Genomic DNA, 26,568 nt, shown 5'->3' with positions numbered 1-26,568 from the left:
TCCAAGATTTTTGGTCACTATGTTCTGAGGATTCCAAACTCAAACAATTCATCTCACCCATTCCTATGCATTGTCTTCTGCTGAATCTTCTAATATAAACCACATGACCCCCTTTGGTAAATTAGAAAAAGAAATCACCATTTCATTACTACACATACTAAACAATGCTCCCATACATATATTAAAAGGCTTTAAAACATTATATTTGATGGGATGATATAAGCATATCACATTTCATTTGGTGAAACTAACAAAAGCTGCATTATGGTTGAGTTGAGGCATTATATTTTTAAAGCATGTGTCACCTGGAACGGAAATTTCCCAGATACATCACATTAAAGTATATAAATCTGCATCATGATGGTAGGACCCCTAATGTGAGGAAGATAGGAAAATCATTATAATCTGCATTTCCAAATTGAATGAGCATTTTGCTCAGTAGAAACCTCTTGACTGCAAATAGTCTGAAATTACAACCTGTGGTTGAAGATACCTGTGTGCCACTTTTTGTCTATATGCATGCAAGCACGCATATGTGTACATGTTTACTTTTTAAGTGAGCAAATTTTATCACATTTCTTTAAACCAAGTGGCATTGAAAATCATAAATCAGTAAAACGACTCAGTCACGGGAACCTACGCATGTCACAGGCAAGTTATTTCAGAGCAATACCTATTTTATGCTGACCCAAATGATGAGTCAGCCTCCTACAGAGAAAGTACTCAAGTCTGTTCTTAACAGCCTCAGAATGAAATCTACAGCTGCCCGAAGGGGAAAAAATATAACGACTTTGTGAAGGAAAACAAAAACAACTAAAAAGGAAACCTTACAACAAAAATTGAGCTTTTGCATAAATGCCACAATACGCAGGAAGGGAAATTAAACACTGGCTATGAATTTCAGTCTGCAACCATGATTTAATATTACAAGAATAAATCTGCCACATATCATTGTCTTCCTAGAATATTAGAAGCTTTGACTATGGTTAATCTTTACTATTACTAGTTGGAACTACCCTGCTCCATAAAATATGGATTGAAGATTAGTTGCTTCCATAATCACAATTAAGGCTGGGTCTGAACTGCAGAAATAAAGCAGTCTGACACCACGTTAACATTATGGAATTTTGGGAATTGCAGTTTGTGTGGCACCACAGCGCTCCGACACAAAACCCTAAATGTCTTGCAAAATTACAATTCCCAGAATTCTATAGCATTGAGCCATGGCAATTAAAGTGGTGTCAACCTGGATTATTTCTGCAGTGGAGATGAAGCTTAAAATTAATGACAGTTTGATCAAGTTCATTTGACATTGCAATTTGGAATTTAAAAGGCAAGTGAATGGTTCTGAACTCCTCTTTGCAAGGATGATACAGGAGGAAAAGGCTGTGCAACCCTCGGCTTTGCTGTGGTTCATTCTCATAATGCTAACTATGCTTTAGCTTTATATAGAAACCGGCTCCACAGCCAGCAAGGCCTTCACAGTGATATACCACCTGAACCCTCAAATCAGTTTCTTATATATGCTGATAGGACCCGGCATAATGTTTTCACACAAACATAGGCAAGAATGGCCATGTTAAGTATCTCTATAACTTGCATTCATATTATGTTTTGTTTCTTCATTCTTGCATAGAAGAGGTGAATTTAGCATTTACTTCTACAATCCTATGGAGAAAACCAAGAGAAAACATACACTCCTCTAAAGAAAAAGACATCTCATACCCACACTTTACAGTATTAGGCAGTGATATGCAACCCAATTTAAGTAAATAAATATACAACTTTTAACTTTGAAGATAAATTGTTACTAATATAGAGATAAGAAGTGATAAAAAATGAAAGTGTATATTCTGGCACTGATTTGTCAGTTTTGAAACTGGGATTCTCCTGCGAGGAGGAATGTTCTACGAGCAAATTGGGAATCAGTTTAAACTACAAGTGGGAATCACTTGTAGTTTAAACTGATTCCCAATTTGCTTGTGTTGGAAATGGATTTTAAAAGGTCCCTTGTTCCTACTATAAAGCAGATAATTTCTTACCCCAGTGTAATCACCTTTTTTGGGGCATGGTTGTCATTTCCCCTAGTTGTGCCACTTCAAATCGGCTCTAGGTAAGGAGGAAGTCGGGGACGGAGGGAGATGGTGTCAGCCGGGGACAGAAGAAAGAAACTGGGGAATGGAGGGAGAAGGAGCTAGTTGGAGACAGAAGGAAGAAACTGGGGAATGGAGGGAGAAAGAGGACAGAAGGAGGAAACCGGGTAATGGAGGGAGAAGGAGGAAGCTGGAGACAGAAGGAGGAAACCAGGGAACGGAGGGAGAAGGAGACAGCTGGGGACAGAAGGAAGAAACTGGATACAGGAGGAAACTGGGGAATGGAGGGAGAAGCAGCCAGCCAGGGGACAGAAAGAGGAAGGCTGGGATGGAGGGAGAAGCCGGGGAATGAGGCAGGAGAATAAAAGGGGGGGAGATAATGTTTTTTCAAATACAATTGATAGATTATTTGATAGATTGATCAATCGATTGATTGATCAATCAAATATTCTATCAATTTTACTTAAAACAAATGCACTGGCACAAGTACAAACGCACAAGGCAACGCTGGGAGGGAGATGGTGAATCTGCCAAAAACTGAGGAAGGATGGTAAACACCCTCTGCCATTAATCCCTCCCCTCCAGAATGAATCGATTCTGATCTGTCATTCCCACTTATTGAACTCACTTCAGAATCGATTCTTCTCGAAAGAATCTCTTTCAAACTACTGTCTGGAAAACCTAAGGTTTTTGCCTTTGCTTTGCTTTATCATGACAGGAATTGATCACATTGTGACAGGAACTGGTTTCAAATGGGAATGAGGCTCATTTACACTGTTCGGCAATTCGTTCTATTTCATAGTGGGAATGCGCCCTAGGAATGTTTGTTCTTGTCCAAGGTGCACCTCTGCTTTGTATATGTAGTCTTAATTTAATAAGTTATATATTTCTGTTTCTTTTCTATGATGTGTATGCATTGTGCACAGACACTTATGATGTATGTGAGATTTTGAATCACTTTTGCAGGAGATTTGGGAAGTTGCTTCCTTGAAGTGTGACATTTATGTTGCTATTACTTCAATCCCTAAAACAACTATTTTTATCTGGGAGTGAATCTCACTTTGCTTATATTAAAGGAGTTAATTCCCTATACCTGTTACGGGTTTCCATCAATATATTCTTATTTATTTTAGATAATAATGATGTGGCATGCTCCATTGCTGCTCTGTTACATTTGTTATGCAATTATTTTGTTTGTATTTGTTACAGCTAATTGATGCCATTGGGATATATGTGTCTTTTCTTCTGATAAAGGACTACATGTTTACTGCCTCGTATGGCTTACAACTGGACAGCATGCTCACAGAAAGCTACAAATTTACTTTAAAAAAAAAGACAGAATTATTACCAGGATATAATTTAGCTGACAGATTTATATAGTGTCATTTACCACAGAAGCCAAGTTTACGATTTATTTCAGTATTTATTAATCACCAAACTCACCTAGGCTTACAATAGACAAGGCAGAACATATTTTTTTAGAACAAATTGTTCTCAATTTGTTTTACTTCACCCCTGATTTTCACAGAGCTCTGCCAGGGGAATTCCCCAGCCCCAATTAGTAGACTGGTGTAGAGGGAGCATCACTGATAGTACCTCTTCAAACAAAATGGTTTTTTTTTCCAAGTAAAGGAAATTCAATTATTTGAAGTCTATCATTCAGTCGTTCCAAGACACACTGCACTGGAATCCTGCATATGTCTACTCAGAAGTAACCCCGATTGATTTTGAAGGGACTAGCTTGTAGGTCAGTGCATTTAGCACTGCAAACTAAAGCCTCTTCTCAGACATTATGATGAGTTTTTAATGAACACACATGGAGTGGAGAGGTACTGCAGCAGCAGGTTCCTCTCTGACCTACTTGCATTCATTAGAATGTGTGAAAAGAACTTTCAGTCTGTATAGTTGGGGTGGGGTAGAAGACTCTTGACACACATCACAATGAGGAGCAATTGCTGCTTCCCTGATCCAGCTCAGGTAGGAGCGAGACTTCATTCTCTGGTATTTTCACTTCCTGTGTCCCCTTTGCTTCTCTGCTTAAAATACAGCCATTACCCATCTCTTCCGAAGTCAAAGTAGGCAGCTGACAGCAAAGTCTTAAAGCTCTATTTAGTAAGTTCAAGTGAACTGAATGAATCTTAATTGCAATAAACCCAGGATTTCAGCCTTAGTTTACTGTAAACTCTTTTACTTTTGAGGCAGTTACATAGCTATGGTGCTGAGTACATACAATATTATTACCTAAATATCCTAAGTACTATTAAGAGTGCATCTACACTGACCCCTTAATGTGGAGTATTATGCTCTGGAGATGCCCCAGGATGATACAATACCAGCCAAATCTGTCCAGACAGGACGTGAGACAACACCTCATCAGCCCAGCTGGCCTATCCTCCTTGCTGCTGTTACTGCCACTGCAGCCTCACCAGCCAGGCAGCTCCGTGAAGCAGCCTGGCCATCACTGTTTCTTCAGCTGGGGTCAGAATGGGGCTCGCATGCCATCAATGAGGGGGGAGTAGAGTGACCCTATTCTTTTTCAACACATAGTGGGGTGTCCTGTTATGACCTCAGCCAGGGATGTAGCTAGGATTTTAGTAAAGGGGGGGGGGGGGTCCAGACTAAGTGCCACCATTATAATGGGGCTTGGGTGCAGCGGCGCAGCAGCACACACCATTCATTTTTCTAATGGAAGGGGGGTCCGGACCCCAAGAACCCCCCCTGGCTACGTCCTTGCCTCAGCAGAAGTGATGACAATGGGCAGCTCTTGCCAAAGCAATAGTGGCAGCAGTGGTACCAAGGAGGATGAGCCAGAGGGGACATGTGGTGGTGTGTAGACACATGGACAACAGGGTAATTTTGGATCTGTTTCAGTCCTCCCATCCAACACACCCAGGTTCACAGCATTTTCTGTTAAACTGGATTAATGGCTTTACAAAGTAAGGCCTCATCACACTGGATACAGGGCTTTTGGCCAGTGTGGTCAAGCCCTAAGAGACATCACATGTATACAAAAATTCAAAAGTAAACAGAGGAGTGTATTGATCCTAAACTCTATCAAGCTGTGCGGGAGGGGGAGAGGGGGAAGTAGGGAATTGAGCATATGCAACATTGTATATATGTTAAAATAATTTAATAAAGACATTGAACAACAAAAGTAAACAGAGGAGAAGATAGCCCTAGGTGTAGGAGGTACTTTATTATTTTCTTTATGCATAACCTCCTTTTTTAAAAAAACAACAACAACCCTCTTATATATTAAAACAAACGCAGCGGGTTTAAAACACAAAAAACACAACACTATAATGGAATTAAGCTATCAATAACCTTAATATGAAATTCAAAATAATAAATAACTGCTTGCATTAAAATTAAGAAAAGTACAGCATCCTCTTTAAAAACTTTCTTCAAAAACTTTCAGTTCTCAAAATACTGTAGGAATAAAAGAGTTTTTGCTCAGGATTATGGTATTTGGGGGGGGGGGGGCATTCTAGTCACCATAAGAAGAGAAGCCAAAGGGCAGCTACAGGAAACGAGGAGCCTTATCCTTTTGTTTCTTAGGTTTGGGGCAGTGAAGGAAGATTGCCAGAATTTAATTCCCATCAATGAGAATAGGGATTATACAGACAACTTTTAATAACTGTAACAACTAAATTTGAAGTTAACTGTTCAGTACTTGGGAATTAAAGTTAAATACTTGAACATTTTCTTCCATTGGTTTTGAAAATGTAAGTGCCTGACAGGCACATGCTCACCACTATGATAAGGCATTCGCTCAAAGATGAAGGAAATGCATCAAAGGGAGATAACATATGAAAGTCTCAAAGGCAAAGAAGCACTGTAAACACTTGCCTCTGAGAAATCCCCAGAGTCCAAAGGTTTTTAAATGGGAAAAAAGTATACTGGAGGGAGAACAGGTAGCCAACTTGGTTGCATCTCTGCCAGGCTTCAGTTGGCAATCCCAGAAGACTAGTTTTCAACAAAACCAGTGTTTTAGTAGAGCCAACATTAATATGAAGTAACAATCAGTAATTAATCTCCTAGGACCAAATATAATGGGGAGCATTCTTGACTGACTAAATGTAACAGGGGAGTATCATGATCCTGACATTTTATTCCTTGTTTACAAACCAAGAAGATTAAACAGAGCTTGCAAACCTTACCTAAGATGGCTGACACATTAATGGACAATATTTCTCCACATTTTAAAATAATATTTTAACATTAGTGCAGGTTTTAGAACTAAAGTTTGAATATCATATTTAATATGTCATTTTAAACTTGTCATTGTAATAGTAGCTGTGTTGTTGCCCCTGTTACCTTTGAAAATGTGAAATTGCCAAAAATTCTGCTCACAAAGAAAATACATCATGGTGGTAACACTAAATATTAGCTGGTACCTTCCAAGCATAAATATCAATATTAAATCATGAGAAAAGAATACAATTCCCCTCCCCCAAGTAACATATTGTAAGTAACCCCATTACCTTTAACATCTTATTTTCAAGGTCTAGGATAACAAAAAGTAAATGTTGTTTCCCAGTAAAAACCATCCCCTGATGTGATGGTAACTTGGGGTAGGGCCAGATAAGGTATAGATATGTTTCTCCTTCTCCCATCCTCAACCCTAGGGCTATGTGCAGCTTCCTAAAGTGGGATAATCGTCAGGAAAACAAAATGGAGAAGGGAAGTGACTAACCTATTCTAATCATGTCTGCTTTTCAATAAAGAAAAACACACACTTAGTGGTGGTGGGATGCTGCCCCTTTCCTAACCAGATTGGGGTCATAGCAACCTAACACCATGGTCCCAATCCAGTCTTTCAAAGGCACAAAAAGGAGGCAAAAATTGGCTCCTTTTTGTGTCCTCAAAGGGCACCATAGCTGCATTGCCATGGCTATATGGCGCTCCTTCAGCGCTGCATTGTATGGACACATTGCCAGAGGAGCACCATGACACCATGTGTCATGTGGAGTGGTGTGCAGAATCAGGGCGCCCTGGGGGGTGGAACTGGGCGTACACTGTGAGGATGCTATGCCCCGACTCCACCCCCATGCCAGCCTTAATTGCTGGTGTGTACAGGGCCTAAGAGATCCAAACAATGATATTGCATATTCATTCTATTTTTTTGTTTTGTTAATTCAGATTTCATGTATAATGTCTCTGCTTCTATATGCATTTTTTTTTGTTATTAGGTTAAGTATATTCACATTCAGTAGAAGTATAGCTTATTTTCCCCAAGTGATACAGGTGTTCCCATAAAATTCTTTCAGTTTAAGTTAATCTCAAATAGCTTGGGTTTCTCCCTTAAAAATGTTATATACTACATGAAAAATAAACATTTGTGAGAACAAACCTACTCCACACCCCCAAAGTAAGTTATACACAGAAACATATAAGCTTTCAAAGAATCCACCAACCTTTTTATTCTTATGCTCATCCAGAAGATCTGGTACATCTGCTTTAGACCAAGGACATTCAAAGAAGAATATGTCTGATAGTCTTCAATGCTCAAAAGCTTTCAGAGTTTATAAAAGAGATCAGTGATATGGTAAAAATGCTCCAGATGCAAAAGGAATGAATAGACATTTCTTCTTAAATGTGTTCCCATTTGTTAAGGCTGCAGAAAAGAAAGAAAAGAAAGTTATTCTGAAAAAGCAGTGGTATTTATGTAAGTCTTATACAATAAAATACAGTACAGTTCTGTGCATCAGCACAGTACCTATGAATTTTTCTTTCTTGATTTGAATTTATCTCTTAAGATGACAGATGCTGTTTTTTAACAAGTTTCAACAAGTTGGTAAAACAGCATAGTCAATAGAAGCACCTCCATATACTCTGATCCAGTTAAAACAGAGATGAGCAACTACAAAAGAGGTGAGGGTTATTTCTCCGCAAAATTCCTTCCACCCACATCAGTGCCCCTTTCACAACTGGAAGTGTCAAGGCTTCAATTAATTTCATTTTCAGCCTTTCCCCCTTTTATTTTGATGTTTTGGAGTGTTGGGGGAATTAAGAGGGAGTCAGAGGGTTGAGGGCAACCTGTAGCAGTTTGCAACCATTTCAGGACAATAAATTCCCTGGGAAAAATAATAAAATAAAAATATGAAAGGGAGGTTTGGAGTGCTGTTGGGGAGGGACACAAAATTGGGTCCCAGGGTCCACATAGCGCATGAGGGCCACACTTTCACAATTGTAGGAGCAGATATCTGTACCCAAACTTTGCCATGAAGTGGATATTGTGAGTATGCAATGATTTTCTGTTCTTACAGCTATATCCTTGTACTGAGTGGTACACATAGTTTTCTTGATAACAGCACAGGACCCATACATACAGCACTGAACAAATGTTGGCAAGTGCCATTCTTTATAGTTCCAATCATTATTCTAGGCTTGGTCCCCCCCCCCCCCCATTCTAGATAAATTTAACAGCTGAATAGCCTCCATGCTTCCAGTCAAACAAGCGGTTGTTGGAATCAAAACCTAAATTGCCAATCAATTTCTCCAAACCATAAGTGTAAACTTGAGATTTCTTTATAAGAATAATCTTTATTAAATATTTTAGCATTAAGTAAAATACATTTCCCACTGGGGCATTATGTCTACTGAACTTCCTACAATTGCCACAAAAGCAAAATGCTAAGAAGAAACAAATAAGTGCTATTTACAGAGAGGTATAAAATATACCATATGATCCACTAACCACTGTGGTACACTAGATTCCACATATCACACAGAAATCTTTTAGTGTTAATATGGAAACGGATGCTAAACCAAAGCAATTCAAAATAATGGACAAAGAACTCTGTCCCTGCTTTTCATTCACAGTAAACTAATATGTACAGTGGGCCCTCTACTTACGCGGGGATCCGTTCCGGATCCTCCCATGTAAGGGAAAATCTGCCTATGCTTGAGATCCATAGGATATAATAGGGTGCATGCATGTGGCGGAACGGCGTGCGTGCGCACCAGTTTCCCTCCCCAAGCAGCTTCCACATATGCCTGAAGCTGCATAAAATGCATCCGCGCATGGCGCAGGCACACTGTATAAATAATTCTACTTATATCTTGTAAGGATATCAATCTGTAATGACATATTCCTGGTGTTTTATACTTCATTGCAGTGATGTATCTATAGAGTATACAGCATTCCGTGTTGGATTACATCTTCCTGGAGACTCATATTAATAATGTATCGAATAAGTGGTTTTAGACTGAATACTTCAGAAACACAAGCAAAGCAGTCATAAGGTCATGAGTGTAATGATGCATTAAAAGATGTCCACATAGCAGAATGAACTAGTACTCCACATTCATTTAAATACTTGGTTTTAAAGAAAATATTCCATTCTGTGCCAATATCCAATCCTTATTCCAATCATTGCTTTCACATAGCCAACTGCTAAGAAAAAGAAGAAGATAGAAATAACAGCTGTTTCTCTGCATACAAGTCAAGATCCAGGATTGCACAAATCCACAGGGTATAAGAGTACAGTATTAAGACATGTGGCCAAGATATCTTTAAAAGCTGTGCTCAGCAACTGTTTCAGAGCTTCAGTCAAATCCTTGATGGAACTTCTTCCCTTCTGTGCTTTTTAGAATCCCCCACTCCACATCTCTTCAGAATTGTCTTCTATGCCACTGACACTCAGATTCATTCAATGCATTAGGCTCAGCTACATAATTTTTTCACATGTCCTCCAGTTTTTTAAAAGTGTCCTACATTTGAAAACGTTGTCCTACATTTATCCTACATTTGTCCCGGTTTGGAGGTCCTGACTTATGGCAACCCTAGTCCTGATCCACTTCCCCACCAGCATTCCCTTCTCCTTTTGTGTTGTGTCTTTTTAGATCATAAGCCTGAGGGCAGGGAACCATCTAATTAAAAATAATAATGATTGTAAACCACTCTGAGAGCCTTTAGGGCTGAAGGGTGGGGTATAAATACAGTAAATAAATAATAATAAATAAGGTACCATAGATATTTGAATTATTGCAAACTATCATTACACTTTCCAATATGGCAGTCTACAAAGTGTGTTAACAATTTCTCCTAACCCTTGACACCACAACCATATTAATCAAATATCTTGCTCTTCCTTCATTTTGTTTTGTCATTTGTGCTCTGTTACAGCAGTCTGCAAGTCAGCATAATTTCCTTCACCTCCAGTTGAAATTTATACCATAATTTCATTCCAGTCTAAACGTTGCCAACCTTAATTATTTTATAGCAGTTTTTGGATGCTTTTTGGTGAGGCAGGAGATGGGTGGGAAGGGAGAAAACCTTCCCAAATAGTTATAATTCCTCCTAAGGCTACATTATGGCAGAGGTCCTTACCAGTGCTAGATAACGTTATCTAGCCAGTGCTAGATAACGGTAGTAGATAAATGTGTATGTCTGTCTGTCTCTGTGTGTGTACATGTTCTGCTGAGGAAAAAAAAATCAGTGAAATTTTCAGAACTGCTGTTCATTGCTATGCCACACAGGTTCTGTTCAGAATTTCTACCACACAAGTGGAGGATAGGAAAGAAAGGGAGCAAATGTTATCTTTTTCTTATCTCCATGAATACAGAGTTCCTGAATGCAAGCTACTTTGTAAGCACTTTCAGCTAAACAAATGTACAAACCTTTTCAGATTCTGATCCTGAACAAATGAACTATATCTACCAGAAGCCAGATAAATAGAGATGTTAATGCAGGACTGTATCTCTTGGCTGGTCAAAGTACAAGATGTGGGCCACAGCAGCATCCTTTGCTAAATAACTTGTTTTACCATTCACAAAAGCCTTTACGTCATTTCTGATTTTGATGTTTTTGTAATTTTTCATATTTTCAGGCCTCGTGCATGGGTTCTGGAGGTGAGAAAGGGGCTCTTGGATCCTCTGAAGTTACCACATCTGCTTCCATGTATTGCAAGTAAATACCTGAATAAGACTCAGATCAGATGTGGGCAATCCCCCTCGGGGCACCCCCCCCCCAATAAACCCACCACAGAACACACCATCACTTGCTCACAACTGGAGGTGATGTGTCACTTTCAATTTCATTTTCAGGCAATTATGTTCTATTTTGGAGTGTTTGGGGGTCACTGTAGTTGAGATTATGTAGGCAAAACTGTTGCATTTTGCAGTCATGTACAGGAAATGAAAAATCACTTGTAAAAATAATTTGGGAGATTTTGGGGGTATTGGAGCCCCCAGATGGCTATTTTTTCCTACGTCTGGCTTGATGAATCTTTTTAAAAGGTTGGCCTGCCATTAGGAAGTAAGGAGGGAGGCAATCATGTATGTTAGTTTAAGGGAAGAAACACACAGTCAAAATAAAGTGGTTTCTACCTGCTTTGAAGGCACATTTAGATAATGCATGACTCCAAAGTGGGTGGAAACCAGATTGAAGTTGTGTTCCAGGGCTAAAAACTGAAGCAAAAAGAAACCATAATAGTCTGACTCAAGGTGGGAAATGTGCACCTTCAACCCTGCATATAAGGGCCCCCTAACACAAGAGCGGTTTTGAAGGAGTGATCCACCCTAACCCTAATCCTAACCCTAAAGCTGTGTATAAATACACAATGCAGGTGTGGATTTAAAAAGAAAAGAGCTGGCATATCCAAGTGGTTGGGGTGACAATGCAAAAAAAAGTGAAAGTGATAAGTATAGCATACATAAACCAGACAGTCTAAGAGGGAGTGTGGTGTGAAGGGGTGCATGAAGGGCATGACTGTGCTTTGCCAGTGTTTTACTGGGCATATCAGTGCTGTGATACCCTGTACCAATGGAGGATCTCTAGTACAACTGTGTGGCCAATCCGAGGGGTGGCCATCCAATGGGATGGCATGTAGGCAGTAGGCAGTAGGCAGTCACCGGCAATGTGTTTGCATGATGGTGTGCATGCATGGTGGGGGAGGCAACAGCAACAAAAAAATTTGGCGTGGGTTGACGTCACACCATGTGTTCAGGCTGTGTGCATTCTGGCCACCTTGAGAGCAGCCAGTGCAGACATCAAGGTTTTGCGTCCAGAAAATGCAGGTTTTTTCCACTTTTTCCTGCCCATCTGTTCCAGACGTAAACTGCATGTCAATGGTGACTTCATGTATTTCATAGGTGACTTCATGTATTTCATTTCACAACAACAACAAAGCTTGACTTCATTCAGTATGTTAATATTTGATATGATCTCTTCTGAGTATTCCTTGCCTAAGAAAACCCTATGATAATGTATCTTTCCAGGTGTAATTTTTTTGCAAAAAAACTGCTTTTAATTTCCTTATTGTAGTACAGTAGGCCCTCCGTGTCCATGGACTTGCCATCCATGGATTTCAAGCCTGTGGGGAAGGTGGTGGCAGAGGAGGAGGAGGAGGAGGAGGAGGAGGAGGAGGAGGAGGAGGAGGAGGAGGAGGCATCCAATAGCAATTGAGCAACAGTGGACTTTGGTATCTGTGGATACTGAAGGCCAGCTATAAAGACTGGGATTCATGGCTGCTGGACTCTGTATCTTCCCACAAAGTTTCTATTAGCAGACTGTAGAATCGATGAGAAGACCAGAATGATGTAGTGTTTTGAGTGTTGGACTAGGACTCTGCAGACCAGGGTTTGAATCCCTGCTTGGCCATGAAAGCCCACTGGTTGACTGTCCAGGAAAGCAACCAAATGGCTGATAAACCAGCTAGGTATCAGATAGGCAGGTCGATAAGACAGTCCAAGGTCAAGGTTTCCAGATAATCTAGATAGTCAGCAATCTAGAAAACAAGGGTCAACTGCTCCAGCTGCCTAAATAGGCAAGCAGCAGGCCTTCCGGTGTGACTGATCACAAACTCGCTTCTGATAAAGCCTCTGTGATCTTCAAAGGCCTTCTCTTTCGGTTCAATGCTCCCTGAAGGTAGACACACTTCCCAGATCCTCCTCTATGTCCACAGCCTCAGCCCCAGGCAGACATGGCTGCTGAACCTCTGGAAGGAACACAGTCTCTGCTCCAGCAGAGCTAGGGCCAGCTTCAGGCTCCCCAATTACAGGTTCAGGTCCCAAGGGCTCTGGCTCATCCTCTGAGTCATCCTCCAGGCTGGGCATGACAGTGACGTTGGGTGAGTCACATACTTGAGCTCCAGAAAACCCTGTGATAGGTTCACCTTAGGGTCATCATGAGTCAGAAACAACTTGAAAGCACAAAACAACAACAAAGAATCTACTAAAGGAGGTAGGAGAAGGTGTGGAGGATGGAAGTACAGTAAGGGAATTATCCAGTTTTCCCTACCTTCTAGACTATGCACTTATTCTGACAACTGAGGTGATGGAAATTTAATTTTTGATAATCTGTAAATTATTTTTTTTAAAAATTCGCAATTACACCTTGAAATGTGTGAAGGCATTCCTAGACCATCTGAATTTGATAGTAAACCAGACTCTAAAATGCCACACCATGTGGTAGAAGTGGAGCCGTTAATGTTATGTCTTTTCAACATAAAAATAGGAGGTGAATAAATGCCACAGCACCCCCTCCAACTTCTGTGGTCTTCAATTCAAAAGTTTCAGGTATTTGTTAACACATGGTAGTGGTATAATTCCTATTCTTCTCTTTAGTTTAGAAAGTGGCTTGGCAATCAGGAAGATAAGGATTGGTACTGACAAACTAAAATGTAAGGAGGCAATGCACTGTGTCTTGTGCTTTCATTACTCTCTGTCCTCAAAAACACTGCCATTATATTTAAAAGATTATGTATACTTTAGTAAAGAAGCTTTTAAAAAAACATTACCTCCCAGTGAAATCTTGAAAGTATTTAAGAGATAAGTTAAGCTGGTAAGTGGAAGGCAGACTGAATTTGAAAGAAGGGCTTCCTTTTTTTTCTCCAGAGAATATTTTTAGCTCACAAAACACAAATAAATAATTGCATCTAAGTTAAGATGCAGTGTAATTCAGTGAAAATGAAGTGTCAGACTTGGTATGAAAGGCTCTACTCATGGAACTACATTATAAGGACTGTGAATCTTCCCAGTTTTATGTTTTCTGACACTAATAGAAAAGAAACTTGTTCATTTGTGTGGAGATATGGGTCAGAAATGCATCTGTGGCTAGCTGTATCAGCAGATGTCCCTCTTTCCAGATAGAAAGGTATTTCCAGTATATTTATTTTTCCATACACATAAACAAGTTTATCTGTTTCCTTTATTTGTCTTTATTAATGTTCTCCAAACTGAACCCTGACAAATACTCAACTATTTACCCAGAGAACTCTGAATCTTCTGCTTTGGATAACTGTGACAGTGCATCTTCTACTTTATTCAGTTATGCAAACCTAGGATAAATATTTGTCTCCTGTGACAGTTAACACAGGGAGCAGCATTATAGATTTTAGCACTGCTCATGAGTATTCCCCCCCCCCCAAAAAAATGTTCCTACCCTGTGGGAGATCTCCCTTGAATCCTAAAGCAGCTAAACTGTAAAACTGTGTATGTAGAAGGCAAGAGTGAGAAATGCAAAAGCACGTAAGCATTATTCTGATATCTATCATTTCAAAAGAAATGATAGATTTCAGAATATCTACATGCTTTTACATTGCTCACCCTTGCCTTCAATATATACAATTCCATTTAATTTCAAAAGAAATGATAGTGAGATCAGTGGTTACATCCACTCTTTGCTTCTAATTTAGACTGATTATACATAATTTTAGTTTGTCACTGGAAGAACAGCCTATCATCTCTACACTGCAATGAAAGAACTGTGCTTCTTTCTTGTACTGAGTGTCCAAGTGACCCATTTCATGCATTGTATGACAAACCATGGTCCCAAGGGATAGTTGGCAAAGTTGACAAGCAGCTTGCTGCTACCTGAAGCACAAATGGCTAAATTATGATATTTAATATGAAGTATGAACCCCCAGTAGGAGTTTTTTTGCCCCCCAGCAAGCTGATTTTAGACTGTTTTCCTTGTTCTTAGGTTGTTAAGGGAAGAAAAAGATCAGGGGTGCAGTCTGCAACCAGGTTTTGACATCACACTTAGGGTTGCCATACCTCAGGACCGCCAGACCGGGACAAATGTAGGACAACGGTTTCAAATGTAGGACACTCCCCCCCCTTTTTTTTTTAAATGGAGTACACCCCATGCCCCTTCCCGGCCTCCAAGGAGACCGAGACCTCCTTAAAGGCCAGGAAGGGGAACGGGGCATCCTCCATTTATAAAAAAAGTGTCCTACATAAAAAAAAGTGTCCCTCCTTCCTGGCCTCTGAGGAGACCAAGGCCTCCTTAGAAGCCAGGAAAGAGAGGGAGAGCCGGCTGCGATCGCCGCCGGCTTCCTTCTTCTTCCCTGGCCTTTAAGGAGGCTCCAGCCTCCTTAGAAGCCAGGAAAGAGAGGGAGAGCCAGCTGCTATCGCCACCGGCCTCCTCCCTCTTCCCTGGCCTTTAAGGAGTCCCAGGCCTCCTTAAAGGCCAGGAAGGCGCGCGGGGGCTGGCCGCCATCACTGCCCCTGGCCCCTGCTGACGCCTGGGAGGCGTGCGCAGAGGAGCCCATCCCCTTTGGCCAGCCGGCCAATGGCCGGCTGGCACCAAAGCAGGGGACGAGCTCCTGCTTCAGAGGCCTGTGCGTGGGGCCGGGACCAATGCATTGCTGGGGGCCAAACCGGACCGTGACCGGGAGGGGCCCCCAAAAGCGTGCTTTTCCCGGCTGCCACCGGGTTATGGCATCCCTAATCACACTGTACATTTTGGCAAGCATCCTGTGAGGGGTGTATGCATACGTAGGTTTCCCTTACATATTGTCAAATCCAGCACAATTCCAAGTTAAAAAAACAACAACAGGCTTCAGTAGTTAAAACTGAGAAAACCTTTCTTAAGAAACTATAGATCAAGTCCAGTGATGTTAATTGTTAGAACTAACCAACAAGCATTAAGATTGCCTAAGTAAACTGCACACAATTTCAAACTCCAGGCAGGCTTAATTCTTATTTGCTATAATTAATAAATGCATTTCCCCCTATCTTTCCCATACCACCCCTTTCATGTTGCAGACCATATTTCCAGATCTGAAAACATGCCCTATTAGGAGTGGCTTAGGGAGCTGGGTATGTTTAGCATGGAGAAGATAAGGTTAAAGAGTGACATGATAGCCATGTTTAAATATTTGAAGAAATGTCATCTTAAGGATAGAGCAAGGTTGTTTTCTGCTGCTTCAGAAGCTAGGACTCTGAGCAATGGATTCAAGCTACAGGAAAAAAGATTCCACCTAAACCCCTGGAAGAACTTCCTGTCAGTGGTAGCTAATAGTGGAGCATGCTGCCTCGGAGAATGGTGGAGTCTCTTTCTTTGGAGGTGTTTAAGCAGAAGCTGGAGGGTCATCTGCTGGGACTGCTTTGATTGTGTGTTCCTTGATGGCAAGGAGTTGGGCTTTATGGCCCTTGTGGTCTCTTCCAACTCTATGATTCTACAGCCAGATTCTTTCTCCTGAAACAGGTCTGAACAGGCTTGCCTCCCTCCCATTGTTTTCTCAGCACCTGTGTCTGGATCTCCATGATTCTGCAGCCAAATTTTCAGCAATAGCCTTTACTATTGTATAACACATCAGAACAACTTCTCAACCTATATGCAGGCAAGGTGCATATGCATCTCTTGACACACATGTGAATGTCTTTTGGGGGTACTGCAGTTAGGATTCCCCTCTTCCCTCCATCTAATTGAAAAGTCTTTGCCCCCACATGGCAATTCCCTGTGTCATGGAGAGAGGGCAAGATTACACAAACATCAGCTGTGTCCTCATAACCAGATGAGAAACTGTGGGCCCGAACAGACAGGCCAAAATAAAGCTGCTTCAGATCACTTTGGAGGTATGCTGTTTAAATGACACACACGTCTTAAGAGGCCAGAAGCTGCGCCAAAGCTGTGCTCCAGTCCTTAGGACTAGAGCGCACCTTTGGCGCAGCTTCCGGACTTTTAGGACACATGCATCACTTAAACAGCATACCTTCAAAGTGATCCGAACTAGCTTTATTTTGGCCTCTCTGTTCGGGCCCAGTGTCATCAGTGCTGAGATCTGCTGCAGTCCTCCAGTGAAACTACATTAGTTCTGCAGTGTAGACACAACCATGGTTAGGCTACATTTCAGGATAAATTTCATCTTGTCAGTATCATCTGAACTGTGATGTCCAGAGGTGGACACAATAATCCAGGTGGTGTCAGATTGAAGTATTAGAGAATACATTTCTCTATCTTAAATCTTTATTATTATAAGATATAAAATACATAAAATTTAATGTATGCATCTTTTAAAAAAGTATGGATAATATTGTTAGAACAACTACAGTGTATGAATACATCATAAGTGAGCAGTTTTAAGTAGAAATAATTACCATTCTGCCAAAATGTTGACATATTCTATCTTTGTTTAGCCTCTATGATCTATATGAAATTCAACATGTTGTAGGAAGTACATCAGAATAAGCTGCTGAAATCCAGATTTTTTTTTTTTAAAAAAACTGAATAAATGTATTGTTTGCAAACTTCTTGATTAGCATATCAACAGAAGGAAGACTTGAATTCCTATACAGTAATCATTTATCTTCAGTGTGACAACACTCATTATCAACTCTAACATGCTGAATTATAATTATGAAATCAGTAATTTAATTGGCATCTACTGCAATGAAAACAAGCTAAATCTATGTTTTGACTGAAGTGCCTAGTGCTTCCAAAATTCAGCTCTACATGTCCTGGTAATCAACAGTCATGCATATAAGCAGTCATGCATATAAGCATGACCCCCATGAAAGTGAAAAAATGCAAACAAAAAAACATTATTATTATTATTATTATTATTATTATTATTATTATTATGAGAGAAACTCTCTCTAAGAATATCTAAGTCCTCAAGTGCAACTCTGTAGTCAACATCCAGTAGAAGCTGACCATAAAATCATGTTCAATGTCCTACAAATGGATAGATAAATATTTTCTTTAGGAATTTCTAGGTACTCCAGTATGACTTTGGCCCAAAAAAGATAGGCAGATGTTATGGCAGTTATAATGTAACAACTATATTTTCACCATTGAAATTACAATAAAGTAGTTTATTTGAATTTTAACATATAAGAAGCCATGATTCAGAAAACAGTTGTTCATAGTGATAACAAAATAGAACTCACAAGAAGAATATACATATGTCATAAAAATAAACTTTTCACACAGAGGTCTTCATCCAAGCGAAGAACATGCTAGACAATAAGGATCATTCCACACACTTACAAATTTGACTAAAGTTACAATGCTTGCATATCAAAAAGTGTTACAAACACATTTATCTCTAATTATGAAGCTGCAACTGGCTAACAGTGGCTATTGAGTATATACTTCTTGGGCAATTTCATGTTCACCTCCAAGGCACAGGTAAGCAACCTGCGGGCCATATGAGAGACATGCAGAGAAAGCTGGTGCCTTCCTTCACAGTGGAATAGTGTCTAGTCCAATCCAGGTGTAGTCCAGACTTTAGTGCTAAACCTATTTGGGGAATAGGGATTACCATTTTGGATTACAGATGCAACAAACAGCCACCTGTTTTCCAGTCCTCAACGGAAAAAGGGCAACCTGACTTTTGGGTGTTTCTGCACAAGAAATTTGCACAACCTCAACCTTCAGGACTTTTTCTGCAAAAAAAGTCATCAGTGGTCAAACATATAGTGGGTTTTTGATCAGAAAAAAAAAGGATTCTCAATGAAGGAAACTTACATCCTGTGGATAAAATCACATGTATTACAGGAAAAAGAAATTTCTTGCAAAATGAATCCCCCCCCCCCCCCACACACACACAGAGGGAGGGAGGGAGAGAGAGAGAGATGATCCTCCTTAGCTACAGATTCTTTTCCACAGATTCAAGCATTATTTTGTATCCTTGATACAAATTTTATGAAACAAAACCTAGCCAGTCTGGTACTGGGTGATTTGATAAAACTGGGTGATTTGAACACACACCCCAAAGACCCAAAATATATCTTTATATGTACTTACCACATATAGAAAGAAACCTTTATAAAACTTCAGTGGAAGTGCATATAGATATCTTTATATGTACTTACAAGAATTTAAGAGAAGCAGCAGAAAAGTGCTCACAATTGATTAGTTTGGGCTAGTGCACAGTGAAAATGTGTTATTTGTATCCCTCATGGAATTTAGAGCTACATGATAATCCCAAATAAAGACACTAAGCAATCTCTTCACACTAAGAGTATGTGTCATGAGACAAAGTGAAAACTGCTGAATGAACAATCATCAACTGACAGGAATGAATCCTGATTTGGGAATGAAATTAAAATGCAAGAGCATGCATTCAAATCTCTCTCTCTCTCATGCACACACACAAACATACACATGCACACACATAGAGCAGCTTCATTAAGTCTCATTCCCAACACAGACATTTATGGAAATAACTTTTTACAGTAGTTTTAGGTTTAACAGTCTTTTAGGATTAAAAGGTTTTAGGTCAGGTTTAACACAGTCACTCAGAAAGGAATTAGCAGTAAACATAAGTCCACGGAAGTTTTATAAAGGTTTTTATTTTAATTGCCACATATTTAGAACAAAATTTAACAGTTCTGAAGGGAAATAATAATAATAATAATAATAATAATAATATTTGGATCCCGCCTCTCCCTGTATTGGATCGAGGTGGGTAACAACAAATAAAAACAATAAAATCAAACATGACTATCAATAGATAAAAGCATAACACGACATATTAGATCCTAGTTCCCCAATCTCCCTCCCACCCTAAAATACCATTAAAAACAATTCCCAATAAAATGGTTAATAAAATAAATTGAGTTCAAAGTCCAGTGGGTACAGCTAAACAAATGGAGAGTGAAAATTCTGAGGAGATCAGTTTGAGAAGGCCTACCGGAAGAGATCCATTTTTATTGCCTTCTTAAAGGCCTCCAAAGATGTTAGATGGCAGATCTCATCCTGCAGGTCATTCCAGATTTTTAGAGCGGCAACAGAGAACGTCCTCTGGGAAGTCGTCTTCTGTCTAGTTCTCTCTAACTGCAGTAGGTTCTTCCCAGAGGAGCTGAGAGTGTGGGAAGGATTGTTTGGGAGGAGGCGTTTTCTCGGGTAAGCTGGGCCCAAGCCATGCAGGGCTTTATAGGTAATAACCAACACCTTTTACTGTGCCCGGAAGCTAATGGGCAGCCAGTGTAGGGATTTTAAGATAGGTGTAATAGAATCTAATTTGAAACTCCCTGTCACCAATCTGGCTGCCATATTTTGGACCAATTGCAGCTTCTGAATGTGGCATGAGGATTGCCCCATGTAGAGCGCATTGAAGAAATCTAGACGAGAAGTTACCAGTGAATGTACAACCATTTCTAGGATTTCCCATTCCAGGAAGGGTCACAGCTGGCGAATCAGCTGAAGCTGATAATGGGCGCTCCTGGCTGTTGCATCCACCTGGGATGACAGCTGAAGAGATGAGTCCAGGAGCATCCCCAAGCTATGGACACAGTCCTTTAGGGGAAGTGTGACCCCTTCCAGAACTGAAGAGCTTATCACCATACCTGGATTGGGATTGCCTATAGAAAGTACCTCTATTTTATTTGGATTCAATTTAAGTCTATTTTCCCTCATTCAATCCATTACTGACTTCAGGCAGTCATTCAGAAGGGAGATGCCTTCCTTGGTCACTGAAACAGTCTGGGACATGGAGAAACAAATGTGGGTGTCATCAGTGTACTGATAACACCCCGCTGCATGTCTCCGGATGATCTCACCCAGCACCTTCAGGTAAATGTTGAATAGCATTGGTGACAGTATCGCGCCTTGAGGGACGCCCAATTTGAGCCCCCTCTTGGCTGAACAACTGTCGCCAAGCAACACCATCTGAAACCTGCCTGAGAGATAGAAACGGAACCACTGCAGAGCAGTGCCTCCAATTCCCAATTCCCTCAGGCGCTCCAGAAGGATACCATGGTCTATGGTATTGAAGGCCGCTGGGAGGTCCAGGAGCACCAACAAGGTCACACTTCCCCTGTCGATGCACAGACGGAAATAATAATCCTGAAATTCTCAATTAATATGCCTCAGAGTACTGCTACCCTACCCCTGGAATAAAGAGACCAGACACAAGATGTATGGGTTAAAAACAGGGCCATTTATTGACCTATTTATTAAGTTCTTAATGGAACTGCAATAAGTATCATAACCAAAACAAATGTGGGAGACAGGGTCTTACCACAGACTACCTCTGCAGCTTATCAAGGATGATAACACCTGGGCCTTCAACGACAGTCCATAAGTTGGGTTGCTGCTGGACAGCCCGCATAAGAAAGCCCAGCAAGAAGTCCCCCTTCCCAATCTGCGAAGATTAAAGTCGGGGTATACCTTCCAGCCAGACCCAAGGTCCATTCCTTTCATCCACCCCCCAGGTCGTAAGTCCCGTAGAGGTGCTTCCAGAAATTTTCCTAACACCCAGTAGGGTGTCCAAGGTGCTCTCCGAGTTCAAATCCAAAGATTTATGCAAAATATAAATAAATACGCCCTATTAGAATCAACAAATTTCAAACCAAATCATGTATTATTGTGACACCACCTCAGCTAATCTCCCTTATACCACTGGAAACAGTGTAGGCGAAAAACCCCATGGAAAAGGAGGGGGAAATTCCTACACGGCCCCTAGGCGACCAAGTGAAACTTCACACTATACCAGCGGCGGATGGATGGGTCAACGGTTAATCCAGGAATGAGACACTGAGGGGATGACAGGCAAAGCATGCCCTTAACCACACCCCCTAAAGCCTCATGCCATGGCATCAAGGCATGGCATGATTTTAACTGTCCTGGTCTTCACCAGTAGGAGGGCAGCAAAAAGACCATCCCAGCTCCACAGCCTCCGTCGTGGAGGGGGGTGGGATGGCCATAGTCCTAAAACTTTTTCAAGAACAAACATAATCAACTAACCTACAGGTATAATATTGTTATTAGATATAGTATACTATTTCAGATATTCATATACAGTGGGCCCTTAGTGTCTGCTGGGGTTGGGTTCCAGGACCTCCCATGGATACTGAAATCCATGGATGCTCAAGTCCCATTAAATACAATGGTGTAGTAAAATGGTGCCCTTTATATAAAATAGCAAAATTAAGGTTTGCTTTTTTGAATATATATGTACGTGTGTGTGTGTGTGTGTGTGGGGGGGGGGGGGGGAGAGAGAGAGAGAGAGAGAGAGAATATTTTCAAGCCGTGGATGGTGAATCTGTCAATATAGAGGGTCAACTGTATGTTCATTTCCATTTTTCCAGGGAGAAATGAAAAAAATGATTTTTTTAAACCTTCAGGTTATATTTTTAGTTTTTTGTGGATTTTTTGGGCTATATATTTGAATTTAAATTATTTTAAAAAGAATGAAATGAAACCGGCATTTACAAAAAAAAAAGGGGGGGGCACAATATAACTTGCTATACATAAACAAACAGAGCTGGAGAGCAGGAAATGTAGCACTTCATCATTCCAATCTCCTCTCCTCTACATTTTTTTCAATATTACGGTTTGAGAATACAGTCACACCTCTGTTCACATGGACATGAGGTCCGCAGTCTTGAATATTCACAGAGGGGCAACCTCTGTTAGTTTCAATGGGACATGCCCCTGTGGCGTACACCCTGTGTGTGCTCAAGGGCATGCACCCCATTCAAGCCTATGGGGCTTGAATATTGACAAGTCTCCGTTTTCATGGGGGGGGGGGGAGTCCAAAACAGATCCCCTGAGATAACAGAGGGCCGACTGTACATTTGGAGTCAAGTGATGTTGAAATCCAGCAACAATTTTCAAATAATACTTATACAGATATCATAGGACCAAAGTATCCCCTAAACCCAAGGATGGAACAGTTTGCAAAGGTTGTATGAGTCAGACATTTTGTTATTTTGGTCAATGCACTAGGTAAGCACAACATATGGCCCACTAATCTATATTTCTCACTAGTCATTTAATGACCTGTTAATTACAGAGCAAGCCATCTCTTATGGAATCAAGCAGACAGGAAACAGAGCTATTCAATCCAGCATGGACCACCACATATGCAAAAAGAAAGGATCTTTCATCTTTTAAATGAATAAATATAATATAATATCAAATCAGGATTTACAGGCCTACAAAATGTTGTTGTTGCTAGTACCAAATGTCTTTATGAAGTCAAGCTTTTGCCATGGAATTTCCTTGTAGTTGTGTTGGCAGTAAATGCATTGTAATGCTTGAACATGTGTGCTCTTCCTCTCTCAGTCCTTCTCAATACACTCAATAATATATATGCTTTGCAAATGATCATATTGTTTTAGAATGGAGTTGTTCTAATTATCATCATTAAGGGTGCATGTACATGATAAAAATAATGCAGTTATATATGCTTTAAGTGCTATAGCTCCATCCTATGGAATCCTTGTAGTTTTACAAGGTCTTTCGCCTTCTCTGCCAAAGAGTGCTGGTACTCACCAAATTACAAATCCCAGGATTCTGTAGGATTGCACCATGGCAGTTAAAGTGGTGTCAAACTGCATGATTTCTACAGTGTAGACCAACCCTCTCTCATGGATTTTCAGTTCATTTAGTGATTACTAGCCTGTGCTGATCTGTCAAAAACCGAATTGGTTTCAAATTCCTAGACTGAAAAGCTATCATCATCTATTTAATTATTAATAAATTATGCTAAAACTGAATCTCAGTTATATGCCATACCTCAGAAATGATCATTGTAAAAAATTAACATTTGTGTCATTAAAAGTTTAAATAACACAAAATGGAAGGCAGCAAAATGCCACTAGAGCTATATTATGCCATAACACATTGGCCTGTTCTGAAGCGTAAAATGTCAGGCAGGCTATGTGCTACATCAAGATTTCTGTGAAGTCTGAGGTATTAACACCAGCCCTCGAGTTACAATAAAAAAGGTTAATTTTAGAGTATGCACTTAGAAAAATAATGGACTGTTCTCAAGAGGAGAATGAAATGGAGAAATGACACTATGAGAACCCACAATAAAGAAACAGCTGGACTCAGATTCTTTTTAAGATTATTATTAATTTTAACATAATCTAATTTACAATCAAAGCAATATACATTTAGAAAATAAAAAGACAACTGCAAAAAGGAAGAGAAGAACCAAGATAAAAAAAAATGGGAAGACAAATAATGAATAATTGTTCTGACTTCCACAATCCTGATTGTAAAGAAAAAGAAAAAATAATAATAATGAGAAAAAAATAAAAAAATATATTATTACAGATTCAACTAAAGAATCCTGCTAAGGTTACTAAAACCTATAATCACAAATTATTATATTGTTATATTAGAATGATGGCCATCTGTTGGGATGCCTTGATTCTGTGTTCCTGAATGGCAAGGGATTGGATTGGATGGCCTTTGAGGTCTTTTCCAACTCTATGATTTTATCTTAAATTAGTAACTTTTTACCTTCTTACAAGCCCACCACATATGAAAAAGAGCTCTGATTAACTTGACTTCCCCAACATTGGATTGAAACATTCTGGGACATTTTTGTCAATTTATTATGAGTTACTGTATATACTCATGTAAAAGTCTAATATTTTTGGTGAAAAAATTGACCCTCCAAAAAACTGAGTCAACTTATCCATGGCTATGTACTGTACTTTAGCTCTTTTTTTTTTTTTTTTTTTTTAAGGAAGCATCCCCTGATGAAAAGCAAGAGTGTAGTCTATCCTGGAAGCACTGACCTGACCCCTCTCTACTCTCACATTCATGTAGTCTGAGCACAAACAGTAAAGCCTGCTGGAATTTTGTAAATTCTTTGGTATCATTTTCCTTTGCTTTATTAATTCAATCCTTTGTTACATGCCCTTAGGTTTTACCCTCGACCTATCCACTGGTCATATCAAAATCCATAATTTTGGCCCCCAAACCTGCCCTCGATTTATACACGAGGTTGAGTTATAGTCAAGTATATAAAGTAGATACCATCTATACATAATCTTGGGTTTTCTTTTAAATCACTGTACAGAATAGGTTTTATACCTTTAGGCTACATTTCCCCCATATATCCATATGAACATTGCCCAAAATGTGGGCCCACCTCATTATGTATATTTATTTATTTAGAGTACAGTGGACCCTTGTTATACGCTGGGGTTTGATTCCAAGATCCCCCGTGGTTTGGATAACAAAATCCATGGATGTTCAAGTCCCATTAAATATAATGACACAGCAAAATGGTGTCCCTTATAAAAACTGGAAAATCAAGGTTTGATATTTGAAATTTATGCTTTTTTGGAGCATTTTCAAATTGTGGACGCTTGGATCTGTGTATAAAAATCTGTGTATAAGAAGGGCCGACTGTATTTATATTCTGCTCTTCAGCCATAAAGGCTCTCAGAGCAATTTAGAGGTTGCTAACTTGCTAATTACAGGTATACTTCTGTCTCTAATTTCAGAAGCCATTTATACACTGTTTTAATTATATGGACATCATCACTACACAGTTCTAAACAAAACTCATTTTCTCTAACCTTTATGGCAACATTTCTCTTGTCTTGATTAAATTTGCATATAAGCAAACAAATTAAGATACTTGTTCAAAATACAAAGTGTCATCATAAAACAACCGTTTCCAATTTTTAACCAATTTTTTCCTTTTCTTTTTTTAAAAAGGCTTCCTGCAGTGAAGTAGGAAAAGACTCTGTACTTATAGCAAAGCCATAGGAGACTATAATATAATAATTTTTAAATTCAGTATGTGGTTTAACTTTATCATACCATAATTAACCATGCCAACCACATCTTACTGTAAATCATGGCCTTCAAATTCCAAGAGTTTCACATCTCTAAGCATTATCCATTCCTTCAACTATATAGAACAACAGGCCTCATAATACAGTTTGACATTAGGGACTCCCAAATCACCCCTTTCCTTAGCATCATAAATTTTACTTTGGGCTGGTTTTTTGTTTTTTTTTTTTTGTTTTTTTTTTGTTTTTTTTTTTTTTGCCTGCCAAATAAATCAAGAAATCTCTTTCTGTCATTGAACAAAAAATGTTCTGTTTATTAGAATAGGGATCATTTGAAAAAGAAATAAAAACCTTCGCCAAACTGCAATTCTACTCCAAAGGAATAAATATAACTTTCTCCATTTTTCTAGGTCTCTTTTAATTTCATTTCAGACTTGTTCATAGTTGTTATGAAATAAACAGCTATTCTTCATGATTGTAACTTACAAATATTTACCCCCCTTTTTTAACTTTAAAATTTGAAAGAGCATTTAATTTGTTATCCCCTTCTAAAGTCATATTTTAGTTAGCAATTTTGTTATATAACAATTCACTTTAAACCCAAAGCATTTCTCGAACACCTTAATTCCCCCCCCCCCCCCCCAGGAGCCTTCACTGAGTTCAATGAGCTTTTGTCATGGTCACAAGATCATCCACATAAGCTCTCATCTTATACTGGTCTTTAAAAAAAAACACATTCACTCCATAAATC

At 39.6% G+C, this 26,568-nt stretch overlaps 1 protein-coding gene across 7 annotated transcripts in view; it reads right to left on the bottom strand.

Moving 5' to 3' along the window:
* HS3ST5 (heparan sulfate-glucosamine 3-sulfotransferase 5) overlaps positions 1–26,568 on the bottom strand; it is a 220,883-nt gene that overhangs the window by 130,435 nt on the left and 63,880 nt on the right. For 5 of the 7 annotated variants that reach the window (XM_089528504.1, XM_089528505.1, XM_089528506.1 and 2 more), the window contains exon 2: positions 7,511–7,710. The exons of the other annotated variants lie outside the window; for them this stretch is intronic. The gene's annotated coding sequence lies outside the window, so the exon portion shown is untranslated. The remainder of the gene's footprint in view (positions 1–7,510; positions 7,711–26,568) is intronic. 7 annotated transcript variants of the gene reach the window in all.

Source organism: Sceloporus occidentalis, unplaced genomic scaffold (genome assembly GCF_023333645.1).
Source record: "Sceloporus occidentalis isolate IW3139 unplaced genomic scaffold, rSceOcc1.0.p SCAF_6, whole genome shotgun sequence".
In the NCBI taxonomy this organism is placed as follows: Eukaryota; Metazoa; Chordata; class Lepidosauria; order Squamata; family Phrynosomatidae; genus Sceloporus; species Sceloporus occidentalis.
This window is presented reverse-complemented; position numbering and strand designations above follow the sequence as displayed.